The following is a 20645-nucleotide window of genomic DNA, read 5'->3' as shown; positions in this document are numbered from 1 at the left end:
TGTGAAAACTGTTCTGACTGTTTTCTATTGTCTATTAACATGATGTTTTGAGGGTATTTTCTGTGGGAATGTTCAGCCTTAGAGCTGTGCCCACCTGCAATGATATAACTAGCAAAGCAAATTGCATTATTCTCTCAGTAAGCATTTTAGTTCTTTATTGTTTTAACCTGACTTCCTGTAAATCAGCCAGAGCAATCAGTTTTAATGACTCCTCTAAGAGAAAAACAAACAATGGAAAAGCTCTGAGTTTTTTTCAGTTTAATCCAGAAAAAAAAAAAAAAGAGAAGCAGCACTGCATTTTCCCTCATCAAAACCCCTCATGCATAACCAATTCTCATTGCTTGCCCTGTGCTAGAGGTTATGAGCTTCCTGAGTATACACCAAAGCCGAGAAGTGGTTTTTCAGCGTTTGCTGTGAACAGCAGTCATTCAGCTATCTGCTCAAAGGACTGCACCAGCAGTAAGGAACAACGTAGCTCTGATTCTGGACGCAACATATTTAGTGATCCCCAAATAAGTTCGCATCAATAAAGGGCTGAGTTTGTTTGCATTGAAACCCAGAGCATGATTTCTCAGCTTAATTCAATTGAGCCATCCCTTCTGCCAACGACCCCTACAAAAATGAATTTCTCTGAGATGCTTTGGTTTCAAAAGCATAGAAAAATGGAAAACTCTAAGGACTGAATATAAAAACAGCTGTCTTCTCCTTTCTGGTTACCAGACTTCTGCTTCTTCCAGTTCTGGGGTATTCCCTCAACAATCATGTTCAGAGCCTTAGACAGAAATGGAGAAACAAGGAATTATTTAGATCTGCTAGCATTCATTCTTGTCTTAGCAGACAGAACATCTTGATTCTTGAATTGTAAAGATTATAAGTTACAACCGTAGAATCCTAAAACAGAGGTAGTAAGGGACCCCATGGTAATCCCATAAGTTTTACAGATGTTCTGAAAGTAATGGGTTAAAGTAATTGTCTGGCAGTTTATTTAATTGTTAGATAAATATAAGACTATATTTTAGAGGCTTTAAGCCAGAATCTCTTTTTTAAGGGAAAGGAGAAAAAAGTGCATAAAATGACAGCCTAAAGCATGGAAATAAGAAAGGAAGAAAAGAATGAGAAATGAGGTAAGGGTTTGAAGATCTTCTTCCACTTGAGAAGTAGTAAATTACAGGGATAGATGACTCTTCTTTCCAAGTATGCCAGTTGCTCTAATAATGTAGTAGCTTCTCCCATGAGTAAGTACCTTACCTGTCCCCTGAAAACAGCTATGTTACACAACTGCCTCGAAGACAGGGGTTTTAAACATGAAAAACATTGTTCACAGTGTGAGATTAACAGCTTTGTTCAGCAATGGAAATCAGTGTACACTGTTGTTCCACAGCAAAGACAACCTTGAAGCTGCTTTCCTTTCTGACTTTGCTCCCCCTGCTTCTTAAGCCTTCTCTCCCACCACTAGAGAGACAGCAGTTCTGCAGATGGTTCTAATGTATGGGTGTGTTTGAATCTCTTAGCTGTTCATTTATGGGTCTTTACAAAACCAGAAGGAACAGCAGTGGCTGGTCAGTGATGATGGTGAGTGGTTGTATAAGCTTTCTTTCTAGAGGACATCCAAATAAAAGTTTTGTAGAAAAGCATTTCCCCCTAGAACTGTAGTATCAGGGCTCTATCACAGTTTCTATATGGAATCTGCATTCTCTATGAATATGTTTTATATAATTCTGGAACATTTCCACTGGCAATGAATCAAAGCAAATTTCAGTGTATTAACTACGATCAGACTCATTATGGATAATAATAAAAAATATTTACTTTTTCCAAGGTGTTTTTTTAATTAAGACGTAAACGTGCTAAATCAGGTTTCAGGGGATCTAAGAATTGTCTAGGGAAGCAGGAATGTAACTGCTGTTGTCTATATGCGTGGTTTGTCTTTGCAGTTTAATCTCTTCAGGAGCACATAGGATCACAGCACTATGTTGAGCAGTGTAGCAAATACAAGAAGAGTTACAGTAAGGGTTATTAGCTATTTGGTTACGTTTTCTTCCCATCACACATCTCTGCATGAGTCTGCCATTAGCAAGGACTAAAGTACCAGTCCAAAACAGCTGTAGCCTTTTCAGTATTTGTGCAATGAGTGATATTTTTTTTAATTGATTTAATTAAAATTTATTTCGGTAATTAAAATTTTCTCACATTCACTACATTATTCATAAATTTGAGAACTGCTGAGATAAAAGAAAATGTGGGAAAATAGAAGGAAAAAATACTTATATCTAAATTTCTTCCATGTCATAGTGCTCAGTATATATATATTTTTTTTATTTATATGTTATGTTCTTCAGAAAGGAAATGAATGTGAGGAGAGAGACTCCTTGGAGAGAAAGGGAGACTCTTCTGCCCTGAGAGTGCTTGAACATGCTGTTGGGAGAGCAGCTTCCAGAGCACAAGGGCGGACAGGCAGGAGAGCCCAGCGACTGAAGCCTCTGTGCCACAGCAGACACTGCTTGAGAAGAAACAGGTACAGACAACCTGCCAGAAATGCAAAGTGGCAGAGAGACTTTTCCTGGTGCATAGAGGGGACTGTACAGTCTGCCAAAACTCAAAAAAGTGTCTGTGTTGGACATAAAGCAAGCTTACTTACAAGTGCTATTATGTTTATTATTTGGCTTTAATTTTAAAAGTTTACTTTTCTATTTGTACTTAGAAGGGAACTAGCTTTTGCTTTTGAAACCTTGTGTGCATTTCAAAGGGGTTCAGGATGGTTTAGTATGGAGACTTTATACGTATGGCTTTTGCAGGGTCTTGTGCATCTTCTCAAAACAGTTCAGTGGAAGTACTCTGTCGCTTCTTCAAGCCAACTCTTTTACCATCCCTGAAACCATGGGCTTTCAACTAGAAGACTTGACATCTGCTGTCTGCATAGCAGCAACTTCTCCTGAAGTGTTAAGTACAGGTCTAGTGAGATCATGCAATGCCTACTGGTGAATTAATGTATTAAATTCCTGTTTTCTCAACTGGTTGAGAAACAAGTTTTGCTCTCCTTATGCAGTGCTTGGAATTTTCACCTTTTATTGATAGTACTGCCATATTTCTGTGTCACAGAAACAGAATCAGGCCTTTTTTTTTAATCTATTTGCTGCTTTTTTTCTTTGCAACTTTTTAAAGTCACTTCAGTAATGTAATTGTGGACAAGCTTCTTTCCAAAACATTCAATCTAGAACCAGCATATTCTATTACGCTGAGTTAAAAGCGTGGGTTTCATATAAACAGTTCTCTGAATTGCCCAGTTTTCAATATCTTTATTTTTTAAATGGGCACCTGGGAAACCGTAATGCTCTGTATATGGATGTATTAATTTACTAATGCCTTAGAGATGGCCAATGGAGCCTCAGAAGGTTCATGTAAAAGAAGTAGTTATCTCAGATGAGCAATAAATTTTAACCTACCTCAATAAAAGCTACTGGCCAAATACCATAATTACAGCAAAGATGAATAACGAATGCTTAGTCATCTCCAATTTATATTCTGTTTCATCTGTAGAAGATAGGAGCCTGCTCTGTTCAACTGGTTTATTTTGATCAGCAAAATTATGTAGTAGAATCTGAGTGCAAACTGTTGGTGAGAAATGAAAAGAAAGCTTGTTTTCAAGAAAGGCTTTTTTTTTACTATGCTGGACTGCATTTAGATTCAATTTACAAACTGCTTCCTTCAGATTTTATGGAGCTTTTACTTTCATGACAATGAACAGCATCTCTATCAAAATCAACATCACAGAACTAGACCTGTGGAGACATTTTATGGTGCCTTCCCCTCAATGGTTGTAAAAAGAGGAGAGCCTCCACAGTATAAGTTGAGATCAGTTAGACAGCTTCCCATTATTAAAGCCATCATGCCAGCATACGTACAGCGGTCCAGTGTTTTCCTCAAAGCTCTGTCCTTCTGAAGTGAAGACTTCCCTGACTGTTTTACTGGATGTTTCCTATTTAAATAGCCTCAGGTTAAATTGACTCCATATGACTCCATGAGCCTTTATTCTGTTATTTGACTTGTAAAGACACAAAATATTTCCCAGCTTTGGCCTATTCAACTTATAGTGTCTTTTTATAGACAAAATACTTCTAATTAAGAAGATACTAACAGATCTTGCTCTTTTGCAGTGAGATTAGCTCTAAAGAATTCTACTAGAATTCTTACATCGTCCATAAAATATATATAATGTAAGATAAAAGATGGGATATAGAACATATTTTCATGGAAACAAAGTTTGCCAGCATCAAGACTGGCAAATAGAATTGCTTATTCAATGTTTGGACTAAATGTCGTTCATGAACATAAAGTTGGACTGATAGTTTAGGCTTTGATGTTTTGCAGATCCACAGCTTCAGACTAACAGGTAAGCAAACACCGAGTGCCTTCAGTGGTGTGAATACATCCACTCCCTTGCTTACTGTCTCTCTTCTCTCATAGAGTAGCTACTACTTAAAACTGGAAGTGTTGATACATATAAGTGGCAAATCTTTCTTGTGAGAAATGTCTAACCTAGTCCTCAGGAGGATGAGGTAAGACAAGAAGGCTACTCAGCACAAGCTTGAAGTTGATTATGACAGATATTGGCATTCTGTCTAAAAACATGTTTGAAATGAAACATTTTAACCACACTAGACTGAAATCTGTCATTGTTACCTGAGCTTGTGTAATGGTCTCTAGACAGCCTTTAGAGTGAAATGGTTTAGTTGCAGAAGGGTGAGTTTACTGAAAGTCAAGTTTTTTACTGTAAGAGGTTGGGCAATCCAAGCAGTGGTGAAAAGCGCAATCCAGCCTCTCTTGGATGACTAAATAGTAGTTTACAGTTACGAAACTGTTCTGAATGGGATATTAATTTGATTGCTTTGCATGATTTACAGCTCTTGGTTCTCTTCCCTTTCATCCGATCTGTCTTGAATTAGCTATTTGGTAGTCGTGGTTCTTAAAGAGAAATGGATGATAGTCACAACTAGGACACCCTGGAAAAAATATTTTTCTCCTTTGAAATAGTATAGCTGTAGGGAATTTGCTTACAGATCCTTACTACGGATTTGAGTACCTAGATATGAGGGATAAGAGAACCATCAGGCACAGGAAATGCTTATAGTGCCTGCAATTTTAACACTAGTAAGAGGTATATGTATATAGAACTCTGTTAAATGGATGTGATGGGACTATACAACGTATAGTGCATCTCAACTTCACAATACCAGGGAGGCATTATCTCAGAGAACATACATGTGTGTTTTTTGATCACTGCCTGAATTGATGGGAATTCTGGTTGTATGTAATATGAATGGATTTGTTAGAGCTTGCCTGGGTCAATACATCAACAGTACTATTTCAAGCACTTGTGTATTAGAGCAGACCTCTTCTCCAGACTGTGAAACTGGAGAACAATGATGGTTTTCTGTTGGCAAACTATTAGTAGGGACAAATGTAAATGTTTTTCAAATCTTTTTGAGACTTTTTTTTAGGAAAGAAAGAATCTGAGAACCTTGAGGAAATAATCTTTTTACTTTCTGTGAACATGACAAAACCATAATCTATGGTATTCCTATTTTATCATGCTATTTATAAAGTGAAAACTTTTCACATTTTTCTGCTTCCCAACAAATCACATGTAGTAGTTAATTGTGAAGCAACTTGGAATGTTAATAAGCATGGCAGAAAGAGAGAGGTAAATTCAAGGGTTCTATTGCCAGCTCAAAACAGTGGACACTTTAGATACGTTTTGGTCTTAAATTTCTTCATGAATGTTGTTTAATGGGGAAAATATGAGAACAAAGAGATGGTCTGTAAGAATATGCTGTGCTGTGGAGGAGATACACATTGGGTGTGTCAGACCAGTCCTGGGACCTCACTCAGGTGATTTTTGTTTGCATTGCTGTTTTTTAGTATTACTGTTGTACAATGGGAAGCTGCAGCTAATCAGAGGGGTTCAAAGGTCTGTTTTACCTCAACAAAGAATAAGTTACTTACCCTGTACCCTACACAAAAATACCTGTCTTCCCTTAACATCAGCTGTTTGGTAGCTTTCTCTGGTAAAAAGTTCTGTGCTTCCTTTAGCAAACGAACCTTTTGGTCAGTGATTCAATATTCCCTAATGATCAGGAACTAATGACTGAGGAATAAGCCGGTATTGCCGTGTGGGGTGTTACCTTCAAGCATAAAGGATGGAAATGAGTACAAATTTCCTGATCCAAAAGGCGGATGTGTTGTGTAGTGTCAGAGAAACTTCATGGATGGCTCTAGGATGCTATTGCCTTACAAATTGTGAAATAATTCATTGTATGATCTTTCTTTCCTTTAGTAAATGGTAAAATTTCTTTCAATTCTAGCAAATAGAGGCAGGACTGTGTGGAACTCAGGGCTTGTGCCAGTGATGTGACTCGTTCTGTCCTATCTAGCATAACATAAATCCAGATCCACATCACAGTGTGCTGGGGATCCTGGGGATCCAACCCAGTTCTGGCATTGAGGAAGCTGTGGTGATCTGCTAGAGTTGAAGGTTTTGTCCTTTCTGCATCTGATTTCACATTGGAACTTGAACCATGGATCCTAGAGTCCTCAGCACTCTTCTTGGTAAAAATTGTTTATTCATTTGATTTACAGTCTCCACTATTGTTCCAGTAGCATTGCCCATTGCCAGCAGCAGTCTGTCCCATTAACTTGGTTAGCATGGGTGTCATGGGAAATGAAGGTATGCTTAAACAAAATCGAATCACATTGTTATGATAGCTTAGGGAATAATAGTCCCTAGGAATGTATGGTTGGTATTTATGTCTGTAGTAGATATAATCTCTCTTGGTTATGTCTGCTCTTCAGCTACCTCACTTAGTTTTGTTTATGTGTCTATAGTATATTGTCACTTTTTCCTCCATGAGTTGTTTTTATTCTGATGAATGTTTCAATGGAAATGATTTGCAGCATATGTCATCTACCAAAACCAGTACTTTTAACTAGAGCCTTATTTCTCATTTAAAGAAATAAGGAAAATGCCCATTAGTTAGGTAAGGTCTAGAACGTTTTCTTGTCAACATGATTGTTACATAATGACTGTTGGGATTTTTAGATGTTAGAAAGTTACTTTTCTTACTTGCTGGAAAATGTCTGGGAAAGATAAAAAGTCAAACTGCTTCTACCCAGCAGCATGATGACGTGCCTTGTAGCTGTAGATATGACCTGTCTTTGAATGTGAGGGAATTGACAGCTATAGTTAAAAAAGAAATGGAAAAACTGAAAACTGTAGAAGAGGCAGGAAAGGGAAGTCTGTTGGGGTGTGTTGGGGACTGGGTACATATATCCCTGTTATCAAAGATTGTACCAAGAACTCATTGCAGTCTGGTTTTGACAATAATCAACTCTTCTTCCTGATGCAATTCCAGATTTTCTTGTGAGGGTGTCCCTCCTATTTGAGAGCAGCATTCCTTTAAATCTATAGTACCTTTGCATTTTCCAAGCTCCCCCTCCCCAACCTTTATTTTCCTTCTCATCTAGAAATCCAGTACAGCTGTGATTTTACCACCTAGCAGCAGCAAGTTTCTGTCCTGCACAACCATGGTGTGTCTGCCCAGTCCTTTTGACATTATCAAGATACCCTTCTGAGAGTTCAGCCCTGTATTTATGTGTGTGATTGTATTCTAAACTGGGACCTAATCCCCTGCCCTCGCTGCCCTCCAGTGTCTATGTCACATTGCCAAAAGACCAGATCCCTTTACCCCAGTTCTGCACTCTGGTGTCATGTATCTTGCCCTTGCCGTCTCACAGAATTTAAGCATTCACTTCTAGCTCATGAAAGAGAAGTGACAAGGTAACATTTGCTGTGGGATCCCTGGGTCTGGTCCTGCTGGTCTTCTACATATCTTGGGCAGCACGGTGCCAGCCAGAGCCCTCTGAGTCCAGCATTTCACTGTCAGTTTTTCTGCTTCTATCCATCAGAGATCTCTCATGCTCCCACCCTTCCTATTCCTTTTCTAGTGAGAAAAAAATGCAGGGAATGAAGACAAAAAGGAGGTCATAAAGCAGGGATGCAACTAAAGGAGGATGGGATTAAGGTAGAGGGCAAAAAACAATGAAGAAGCTAGAGTGCTTAATGTTTCATTCATGCTGTAGGGCAAGGCATGGATCAGACCTCGTGTTATCCAAACTAATTTGTCTTCCTTTAAAATACAGCCCTTTTATAGAGATAAGCTTGCTTAATCAGAATGTTCTTTGATGAAAATATAGCTAACTAAACTGCTAGTTCAGCAAGCGTTTCCTTAACAGTGCCGTTGTTTGAAGAAATCTGTTTTGGTCTGTAGTGCAGAAAAGGTACAGTGTCCTGTGGGAATTTTCTGTGCAGCTTTTACCCATTAGTATGCTAGGCAGTTGCTTATTTCTGCAGTCAGTTATCCTTCATCTGGACCCCCAGATTTACCATAGAGAAACACTTACAGCTTTGGGTTTATCCTTTATTGAAGTATTCACACATATGTAAATAATTTTTGGGGTATGAATAGGATTTGCTTGCTAGCTATTGGTCTTTACTGTTCTTTACACTATTGTCCTCAAAATCAGTGTTGTATAAAGTTAGATATGTGTTTTGTATGGATTCTTCACAATATGATACCACTTAAAGGCTGGGTGTTGTCACAGGCAAATACTTAATCAGAGCTTAATCAACAAACTGGAAGAATCAAAATTAGTTGATGATCAAAACAAAATATAAATGTATTCTCTAATTGATTAGAGTGGCTTGGGAGGTTCTGCAAATTAAAAGATTTTGCCCAGCTGGAATGAAAATCAACCTTTCTTCCTATTTTCCAGCCAGAAGTAATGTTTAATAGGAGTTCAGCAGTTTCTGCTCCTGGGGAAAAGTAGGAAGATGAAAGGAATAAAAATGGCTCATAGAAAATACCTGTTAGTATGAAGAGTGCTACTTTGACCACGCCAATTTAATCTGGACTTGGGGAGAGCCTTCTGATGAAATATTTTTTCACAATGTATTTTCTTGCATCCCACAAAAAAAACCTCTTACAGTTTTTATATAATTAATTGTTTTTAAAAGGAGAAACGATAGTAGGGGAAAGAAACTCCAACAAAACAAAAGCCAACAAATGAGCTCTCTGCATCAGAAAGTGTTTTCCTTCAACCTAAATGTAGTTTTCATTACATCCCATGGGTAGGAATTGTCACAATACATCGTTTAATCCCATGAGAAAGGAATGGCCCCTGTGTATTGCAAATGTGTGATGTGAGGAGGGAGACTGGACAGTCTGGTGGATAGAATGTCTCTGGGCAGGTATCAAGTGTCTCAGGTACAGCCTTTCCAAATTAAAATATTTATATTCTGGGCTAAAATATTCAGATTTAAACCTCCTTTTTTTTTTAACGTATAAGTTTCTCCAGAAAAGGGAGTTTTTCAGTAGAGCAGTTTTAGGGCTACAAGTTAAAACTATAAAGCAAATATGAAATAGATCATAGTTGCTGTATATCAGACTGGTGATGCAGAGAGAACTTAAAATATTGGATCAGCAGATCAACACATCTGAAGTCTTTCTGTATTTCTATTCCAGTTATGTTAATCTGTTTGTCAGTTCATATGGGAGGAGGGAGAAGTGTTGATGTATAAAATCTGCAGTGAGTGAATGGGAATTGACCTTAATAGAAGTCAAACAATCCATTAATTATTTTTAAACTTTTTAAAGCCATTTCTATTTCCCAGTTACCACTTCCACCATTGGAGGCCTTAGAAGTCCTCCAGAATGTTGATACTTCAAAATCATCTCAGGTCAGGGAACTGGGAGGGCATTTCTAAATCATGAGGTTTAAATGACACTGGCTTGTGCTGTTTGCAAAGGCCTGCATGTGCCCCCATTGAAGTGCAGCAAAGACCTAGCCATCTGACTTTGTAGTCAGATAAAAGTCACAGGGAGAGGGCAGCGTGCTTTGCCATCACTCGTTGAAGAATTAAAGAATAATATTTTGTCTGTGACAAGTAATTAAAAGCATATTTATAAATAATTTTTTTCCATACTTAGAGGGGTGGAGGGTACTGTTGGAGACCTTCTGCCTTCTAATTATATTTGATATAAATAATTATTTTTTTTTAAGAACGCTTCTAGTAAAATGAAATGAAAATGGAAAAGTTGTGAAGCATGCAATTGTGATGGCACAGTGAAAGGTGGGAACCAAAAAAGTTGGTGTATTGAGAGACACATCTAATTTCTGAGTCCTGAAGGTTAATTTTGGCTGCACATTGCACTTCTAACAGTAACAGGAGAAAGGGGGGGAGAAAATAAATCAGAATGTTTTGAACAAAAGTTTGCACATCTCGGAAACGAGGAGCAAAGAATTAGCAGCATGCAGCCAAGGAAACTGGCGTTTCTCCTCTAGAGGTAGGGCAGCTTCTCATGCAAATTCTTGGTCTAATTCTCTGCTTTCCGAACTTCTGTGGTGTGCAGTGAGTGATACACCTGCAGTCCAGCAGCCTGGTAAGGGGAGGCCACAATTCTTCAGAACTGTCGGTTTTCAAGGCGCAGGCCAGTGAACGCTGCGCAGCATCAGCTGCTGGGCATACTGCAGAGCACAGCACACTGCAAAAGAAATCCGCTAGCTTGCTGCTTCCAAAACATGCCAGGGAAAGAGAGAGAATAAATTGGACATGGAAAGAAAGAAAAATTATCTGCTAAATGAGTAGAAATAATAATCTGCTGCTTTCACTTCAGAAAGCCCAGCAACTTTGGAATATTCTTCTTCAGCTGCTTTCAGTTAATTACATACCATATGTGATATTATAAAGATCCTCAAAAATTCACTAGGCATAATTATTTTTTGGTAGAAGGACATAATGTTAAGTGCATTTAAGATTTTTTTTCTCCTTTCTCTTTGCGTCCTACCCTCATTGCTCTAAATGGTTTTCTTTTAAATGCCTAGATCTAGATTTCCTGGCAACATGGATATTTTATAAATTAATGGCCTCTGCCTAGTAACTGCAGCAACATTTTAGGGAGGGTTAATGATTTACAACAACTCAAAATGTAGAGAAAACCTCGCAAGCCAGAGTGACTCTTACACTATCCTGGAGAGAACTCCTTTGCAGAAGATGATGTGCCACTGAGGATCTTTTCTAAAACTCAGATCACCCTTTCTGTTGACAGCTCAATGTTCTAGCTCAGAAAAAGTGCTACACTTGACACCCCATCAGCCCTTCATTGAAGTTTCAGCTTTGAGGTCTACAGCTACAGTATTTGTGTATTAGTCGCACAAAGAAAGCTTTTTAAAAAAAAAATGTATACAAAGTTGCATAGCTGCCTTAGCCAAATATATTTAGTTTTATTACATTTAAAATGCTGTAGCAACTGTCACGGGCTTACAGTTTTCCAAGCCTATGGAAGTGAAATAAACCTAATTCTCCTAACTGTTTATCTTCCTCAACTGGAAAAGAGCAAGCCATGAGATGCAATGGGGTAAAGCAATGCCAGGACTCTAGGTTGTAATGCGTTTTGAGGTAGAATGTTGGGTGTTTCTTACCCCTTATTATTTTGTCACTGCTGGTTGTATCCTTTATCTCACATCGTAATTTTCTTCTAGGGCTGTCTCTGTTTGCATCCCAGCCCTCGAAATGCCATGTAAAGAAACACTTCACCTCGGGTATTTAAGTGAAACACATAAGCAGGTTGAGAGTGCATCTGAATTAAGATAATTTGAAATTAAGAAGCTCTTCTACAAATAGATCTAATCAACATGTCTCACTTGAGCAGGGGTTGGAATGCTGAACTCTTATAGTTAGAAACATTTACATTTTAATGGTGTTAAGTAGGACATGGGGCAAGACCCTTCAATTTATGTTGTACAGTCTTTGTCTTCAGGATGGGAGTGGCGTATGGACATGAGAAGTTGTTTATATCTACTGATTACAGTACATCAAGGAATAGAACACACCTGTGATAGTAGCTGAGCAAATGCAAAAAACAATTACAAACCCAAAGCCCAAAATAAATACGCCATACCTGACTTCAAACAGCAAATTCTTAGAGTTGGCATAGAGCTTCTCTAGCCAAAGGATAGTCAAGAGTAAGTCAATATCCTTCAGGATGATTATCTCCAGAGCTTTGGAAAGGCAAAATGGTTAATTTTGACTAAACAGCAGAAATCAAGAACTGGGATGAGTGCAGCAGAACCTTACATAGACATATCCCGCACACTTTTTGGCTATGGCTGTTTTCATTACCATTGCTTTTTTAGTTACATTTTTTTAAACATCTGTGGGTGAGTTTAGTGTGGTTAGAGATTCCGTGCTAGGCAGAGAAAAAGGGAAAAAGGAGCTATGTCAACTTTGTCTTTCTCTTTTAGGTTTCCTGCAGCATTCATAGGGTAGCCTTTTGAAAGAGAATCCAAGTTCAGTGAAAATTCATTCTAAAAAAAACCAACCTGTGATGAATCCCAAAGGTACCCTGTTAGTTTATATCACCTAAAAATACACGCTATTACATGGAAATTAATCACAATTGTATTCTTATGGCATCTTCTTCCAAAAGGGTGTGCATTATTTCCATTTCCTATCTAAGAAGATAGCTGCCCTCCCTTCTTGCCAATAGGTAAATAATTTGTCTAGGTTGGGTAGCAAATTTGTGAGATTGTGGAATTTTCTTGTAGCGCTGGAAGCTTCTGAAGCTTAGGGCTTCAGAAACACCCTGAGAATGAAGGGCAAATGTTTCCTGATATTCCAGGTGATGGTGCTTGAAAAATAGTCACAGTGCTTATATATTTGTGTCATTTAAGCAAAGCCAAGTTTGGCAGATGCAGGCTGGTATTTCAGCAACAGCTGAAGTAGATCCAGTGATGTTACTGGAGCTAGAATTGTCAAACTGGAAGACTACACACGAAGTTGCAGAAAGTCTTAGAGAATATTGAGATGTGTAAACCAGCAAACGACATCTCATTTTAAGTTTGTGATTACGATTCAGTTTGATTAAGTATAATGTCTATTGTCATGGATATTTTCAGTAGTAATTTATGCAGTCAAAGAGCTAGTGCCCTACTAGAACCCTCATATTGGAACAGAAGGAATCAGCTAAAACAGACGAGAGTGCAAGACAGACCTACCTCTCTGTCAGCAGTAATCTCTGATGCTGTGAAATGTTTACCTCTAACTCTTTAACCTACAAAATGAGCTTGCTGCGGTTATATTACTTAACTAGTTGTCCTGAATGTCATTCCTAGCTATATTATTAAGTCTTTCAAGGGAAAAATGCCCAACTTTCACATTTTGAAACAATTCCATCTGTATTTGGCAGTATCCAAATTTACTTCTCCACAACTACCTTGAAGTTTGACAATGTGTTAAAATAAATAAATAAATACCGTCTGTGTTTCCAGGAGACTTGAGAGTATGAGTAGAGGCACATACTCTCTGCAATAAAAAAGGAGTAGGAGTAGACAAATTTGGGGATCTTAAGAGCATAATAAGGTTAGAGGCTTTTTTGAGGTTGGTGTTTTCTTTAGCATTGTGAACTTCGATCACTAGGCTATGCTGCTGATGTGTAAAGTACTACTAGAGAAGTAAGAAACCTCAAGGGTCTTCGTTTGCATTGCTCTGAATACCTCTTCTAATGTCTTACAGGTTCTGAAGATAAATCTGGTATTTACTGCAAATAGATTCTCCTTAGTGTGGGTTAAATTCATTGCTGTGCAAGAAGCATTTGTATTGCTTCTCATGGATGCCAAATTTTCAGTCCTGTAGTGAGTAATGCTGCTGAAAAATAGACTGGAAAGAGGTGGCAGAATATTCTGCCTTGAGATATGATGGCTTTTGTGTAGTGGCAGGTACCTGTTTGTGAAGGGGGTGCATTTTGAGAAAAGGAGCAGCTCACATAATCTAGCAAACTGGGTTTAGGACCTGTGAAAGCAGCAAAGGAGGGGAAGTAGGGGAAGAAGTGCTGGCAATGGTTTCCTCCAGAGCACTAAAGACTGGCTGTAATGCTTGGACTTCCCAGTTCAGGGAGTCCTTTGTCAATCGGATGTCCCACTGATGAGGTAGGGCTAGGCAGAGTCCTTTCTCTTATCCGTTGGGAAACATAGGGCTGGTAGAAGAGCAGTGGGAAGGATGATCCTGCCCTCATTACACAGCAACATCTGGAAGAGAAAGGACAGAGGGGGCTGACAAATGTCTGCAAGATTTAAGATAATTTCAGTCTTTCTCTGCAGTAAGAAACCATAAAACCTCAAGCAATTATACTGTTTAGTATGGTGCTTTCACATTCTTCATAAATTTTGTTGTAAGTTGCCAAATAATTAACATTCACTTAGACCTCTGTCCTGCAGTAGAGTTACTGGGTTGGAATTTTATTCTTGTGTTTTTTCAAGGTTCTAATGACAGGATGGCAATGAAAGTTTGTTTTGTTTTGTTTTGTTTTGTTTTGTTAAATTACAAAGGCTCAAGCTGGAATAAAATATAAAAAAGAAAAGTCAGATACACAGGTCACGAGGTTTTGTGAAAATGAGTAAAGTCATTACATGGATTTTTTTTTTCTGGAATTTTCATAAAATATATATCAATAGGTATTTGAAAACTGAGTGTTGTTATATTTCTCCTTTCCTACATCATGTCTTTAAGACCAAGTGGACATCTGCAGTGCAGTGAAAATTTTTTGTGGTGTAAAATTTGCAGTGATGGTAAGAATCACTAGAGACTGGTGCATCTGATGACTATATTTTAGGTACTTGAAACCCCAATTCAAATCTTGACTTGAATTTGAAATGAAAATTTCAAATTTAATCCTAAAGTTTTCACTGAAGCCCATGATGGACGTATCAGTCACAGTAGTCGATATAATTGTGTAGCTCTTACTCTGTTGAGGACCACAGAACCAGATCCAGAGTTATTGATAGGTAAGGAAGAAATGTATTTCTCAAACTCGGTGCATAAAAACTTTCACAACAGCAGATTTGCTCAGCTTGGGAACAGAGTGTATTTTCAGAGCAGTGAGTAAAAGCTTGGGCTGAAGCTGATCAGAAAAAAACCAGACCATAGAGTCCATGAAATGAGCTGCTGGAATCTTTGTCACAGTTCCAGGTCCAGTTTGGCACCCACCGTGGCTGCACCTGCTGATACCATTTTGTTGACAGGTACAAATCACCAGCCATCAAGGAGAAAACCATGAAACAGGCAACCACTGGCGCCGACTGTATGAAGTGATTAGCTAGCCCAGAGCCCTAGGCTGCAGTACCTACAAAGAAGCAGGTGGACCACCCGGGAAGCCTTTATATTTTTCCTCCTGAGTACAATAGCAGACTAACATTGCAGAGACGTTTTGCAAAGTGCTTGCTAAAGAGAAAAGCTCATCACTCTCTCTTCTTGTTTCACACACATCTTTCAAAGATCAACTCTCCTTCACAAAGATTTTGCATTTGTGTTTTGAAATTGAACATAATTTGCATCTTATACGAATGTGCTGAGTGTAAACAGAGAAGGATGAAGTTCTTGTGTGGTGATGAGCAGTGTGAGCTTTAGTTTGGCCATTTGTCTAATTAGGTGGCTTTTTTTAGTGTGTACTCTCTGTAGACTAATTAGAAGAGTCTGGCCTACAGCCAGGCTATTTCTTCCTTAAAGATTTGGTTGCTCTGCAGCATTGTTGGAACAGATTTGTCTTTCTGTTTCAGACTGGGAATGAATAAATACCACAGGTGGCAGAATGTGAGCAGACAACGTTACCTGCCTCGTTGATAAAGACAGTCTGTAAGTCCTGAATGGATGATATTGGCACTCGTGAAAAGTCAGTTCTGCTCCTCGCTGATTATCAGAGACATTTCAGCAAAATGTCCATCGAAGCTGCAATCACAGTAATTGCATAACAATCGCAATCACAGGCTTGTTTGGCCTTTCTGAAAGCAGAATAGTTATTTGTTATACAGCTGTGCGTAGGTTTGCAAATGCCCTGGCAGTATCAGGTTTTTTAGTGAACCGTGTGGCTTGCTGAAAAACTGTCTAGAGGTCAGGAGTAACATGGACAGAAATGCATGGGATCTACTTAAACTGAGCTTGGTGCAACAGAGGGGCATCTAAAAAAATCCACCATCTCAGAGGCAGAGAAGGAGCAAGGAAGTTTTGAAGCTGAAGGTTTTGGAAGTGTTTTCCTCCCCATGGCATTTCCTGGTTTCTGTTTTTATTTCCACTCCCCATAGGTACATTGTATTTATTACCTCCCTCTTCTTCACTGTAATACCTGATAAGAAATTTTAGGTTTTCTTGCTGTAGATAGGGATTATCATCACATGCGTGCTACAGAGCAGTATACAGTAATGGTCAAACTTGAGAACACTTGGGTAAAAATTTATTGTTCCTTTCAAGCCAGGATTTTTACCAGATACACAAAACATAAAATGACCAGAGCAGGAGCTTAGTGTCTTCTGTAAGTATTCCTTCATTAGCAGGCAAGTTCTGCCCTTTTTTCAGATCCTTGATCATGGTTTAGCACTTTCTCCTCACTATTTCTTGCAGTTGGTGATGATTTTCTTTCTATCCCACAGTCCCAGATGCTGACCATATGAACTCTAATCCTCAGAATAGGACAGGGAATTGGTTTGCTGGAACATGTTTGCTTATAAAGCCCAAATTCTGAGCTCAATTTGTGCAGCTGAATGGGGCTCATCAATTGCAGAACTCTGTAAGACCGGACCCTGCATCATGTTGATAGATTGTGGCCTAGAGGTGGTGAGGCTAAGCAGACATTGGGCGAGGAAGGATATGTGGTGATATTACAAGTGTGCAGGTAACAGAGCACCCTGCACTCACTTGAAAACTCGAACACAGCTGCAGAGGAAGGGAAACACTTGTGCAGGCAAACTCCTTCACCACCACCGGGACATGAGTACCAGCTACCCCTGCCACTTATCAGGGCAGCCAGTGCTGCTCTTACCCACATAGAACGTGCCATTCCTCATATGCCTGTTGGCAGTCTGTTCAGGCATAGTGGCTGTTATCTCCTTCCTATTCTTTTCTTTCTGTCCTGTTCTACCCCTGCTTCTCATTTTGTACAGCTGTAGGCGAGAAAGCTGAGTCTGTGGTGTCGGAGTGCAGGAGGTTGCAGTTAGAGCAAGAAGGAATCAGAAACAGAGCCAGCAGGGATAGAAACAGATGGTGCAGGCAATTGGAGCTGAAACCTAATCTCTAGTGAGCCTCCAACACGTAGGAACATCAGCAACTTTGCAGGGGCTGGTGCCCCACTCCTCAAGAGAAAAATACCCACAGGCTGTCCACATGTTATCATAAGGACACCTCTGTGTCAGCTTTATGTTATTTGCTGCCCCAGGTTAAGGGGCTAAGTGTTCTTGGATGTAACTGTTAATGGACTGTGGTTTCTCAAGTCACTTTCTGATTCCAGGACCAAGGAGGTGATTGGTTGTACGTGGGTGTCATGGTTTAATGGGCAGCTAAAACAACCACGCAGCCATTCACTTGCTTTGTGTCCCTCCCTTCCCCCCCAGCCCCAGTGGGACAGGGAGAGAATTGAAAAGGAAAAAAACCAAGAAAGATAGAACTTGTGCGTTGAGATAGAGAGTTTAGTAGGACAGAAAAGGAAGAGAATAGTAATAGAATACACAAAACAAGTGATGCACAGCACAGTTGCTCATCACCTGCAGTCAATGCTTAGTTCCTGAGCTGTGCTGCCTCCTGGTCAATCCCCATTATATAATGGGCATGACATCACATGGTATGGAGTATCCTTTTGGCCAGCCTGGCTGTCCTGGCTGTGTTCCCTCCCAGCTTCTCACATGGCCCACACCACGTTCACATTGACAGAGCAGGATGAGAACCAAAAAGGTCCCTGACTGCTTGGGCACAACTGAAATATGGTGTGTTATCAATGTTATTTTCATAGTAAATCCAAACCAAAACACTAAACTAGCTGCTAGGAAGAAAATTAACTCTATCCTAGCCAAAACCAGGACAGTGAGAAAAAATACGTAGTTCCTCAGCCTGCTTTGGGTAGATGTCAGTATTCAGCATTTTGGGAGGGACAAAATGCCGTATGTTCCTGTTCCCAGGGAACGTCAAGACACAGCTTCTACAGCTCATTACAGTTCTCGCATTAGCACAGATTAAGGTATTTTTCAATGACTAATTCTTGGCCCTTTGATCAGCTAATCTTATGAAAGAAGCAGAATGAATTTAAATCTCTGAATAGATAAAATAAGCCATATTTCATTTCTTGTCATTTTTCTAATAATGAATGCAATGAGTTTGGAAGTCCAAACCTTCATTTTTAACCCTGAAGAGTGAAAAGGCATTAATGTTTAGAAGAGGGTAAAAGCAAGGATGTGTGGAATTAAAAAAAACAAGCCTCAGGGAATAAACTGCACAGTGAATTATGATTCATGCTCAACACAGATTGGAGTTTGTCTTGCATAAGGAACCATCAGGAAGCAACAAGCAGTTGAGGATGAACCCAGAGCAGGATTGCGTTTCTAATGGCAGGAGCCAATTCTCAATAGGCATGTTTATTTGTTATAGTGATCCTGATAAGTTCATTTTGGACACTGCTGCCTGAAGAGCATTGTTCTCATCCTGGCTCTAGCATCAGCACGTAAGATGGTGATCTCGCATGAGACTTAATATTTCAGGCAGTGTATATCCTGTTTGGAGTAACATTAACAGAGCATCTTGGCACATGCAGGCACGCTAACAGACTGCAAAGCCACACAGAACTCCAAGAATAAGAAGCTGTTCCCTCAGATGGCTCTCCATCCGTTGATGTGAGCCAGCTAGCTCTTCCCCCTTCTATCCCAAGATCTGTCTGGTTTTTTTCAGTCTGCCTCCCACATACAGGCAAGGTGATGGTGTGCTGCTGGGTATGAGGATTGTTCCAGAATCAGGTCCAGCTGCTCTTTCATTTTAAGGAATTCATTATCGATTCACCACTGTACAGTTTAGCTGGAAAAAGAGAAGGAAAGTCTAGCTTCTTTTCTGTTACTAGTTTTGTCTAGCTGCCTGACTCGCATTATGCCTGCACCCCCATTTGCTGAGACCAAGAGCAAGTAACAATTCAAAATACGGAAATTTGAAGGTACCTCTACTGCTGTGATCAGTCCTGCAAAGCACTGTCACCCTTGCTAAGACCATGCTGGTCACACAGTTTGAAGTTCCTGCAGTGCATGAGCTGGTTTGCTGCAGGATATGTGTCCCAGAACTGTGCTTTTGCAGTGAACAGATTTTCCTGAGAAGAGGTCATGTCTGTCTTTGTTGTCTCTGATGTAAACCCTTGGCAGGTTGACTGGCATTAATGATCCTGGGGAGAAGGTTCTCCACATCCCTTTTCATTTACAGAGAAGTTCCTGCTTTTTGTAAAAATGCATTTCATTGGGTTTGGAAATTCTGCAGTTTAATGAGGCAAATGTTCTGCTTGAGAATGACAGCTTTGCTAGTGGTGCTATTTATTTTTACAATGCTTTATGTCCTTGAGGTTTCATAGGTTGGGTTACACTAGGCAAAGTAGAAAGCCAAAAAGCAAATAATGTTTAACATCTGTCAGGCATTCAGGTGACATAGTGAAAAGGGAATGTGGAGTTGTTCTTTACCTTTCTAAGAACCTGGAGGTTTACAAATTGAAATAGTGCAAGTGAAAAATCCAAAATTACAGGAAACCAGTTTCAGCAGTTTGTGTTTTATGGTTTTGTGGAGGTTTTTGCAATTCCTTCCTCCTTGTCCTAAATATTCTAGGAACACTTAGGCTTTCTAATGATGATAGGCAGCTAAATGTTAAGAAAGGATTTACCTTTTTTGTGCCTTTGGAACTTGCTACAAAATACAGAGCTGATATTTATCATCCTGTGCTAAGGCCACAGAAGCCCCCATCCCATTGAAAGGGGAGAGGGAATAGACTCAGGTGCTGGGGAGCACCATACTGTTTTGTACTGGGAACATGTCTGCATCTCCTGCCATGAGTGTGGCTGAGGCCTCAAAGATCCTAAACACCCTCTTCACTACATGGTTTTCACAGAGACGCTGTAATAGCAAATGAGGGTTTCAATGAGTAGAAAACCATATCCATTTCTTGCCCGTGAGCAGCAGGGTCAGCATTCATTGTGTGTATTCTCAGTAGTGTGCTGCAAAGGATGAGGCTAATTCTGCCAGGACACACAGTACCAAGCAGGACTGTTCTGTGGTTTGCAGACTTATCCCTGTTTGGCCAAGAGAAGCCCTTGTGCGTGTATGAATATGCTTTGGGACCCGCTCTGCATGCCTTGTTGACCAAGGCTGAGAGCTATTACTGTGACAGATATGATAGCCGAAAAGAAAATGAATGAACAGCAGTGGAGAAGAAGCATTATTTCAGAAAAAGATCCATATTGAGCAATTTGACAACAGGGAGTGCTTTTTGCAAACACAAAATTCCAGTAAGAGGGCAAGCTTGGTGATACTTCATGCTTTTTTTTCTTTCTGTCTTTATGTCAGAGTTCATTTGTTTCATAGTGATTAAAAAAAAAAGCTTTGAAACCAGCAGAAATTATTTACAGTTTAGTTCTTTAGAACAGGAAAATCAATCAAAAAACTTTAAAAATAGAAGATAATAACTGGAGCTGCTCATCAAGATTTAGGACTAACTGCAGGCTTGATTGAGGATTCTAAAATTAGCTTTTAT

Source organism: Gallinula chloropus, assembly GCF_964237585.1.
Source record: "Gallinula chloropus genome assembly, chromosome: 5".
NCBI classification, from domain to species: Eukaryota; Metazoa; Chordata; class Aves; order Gruiformes; family Rallidae; genus Gallinula; species Gallinula chloropus.
The sequence above is the reverse complement of the archived record's forward strand: the minus strand, read 5'-3'. Positions refer to the sequence as shown.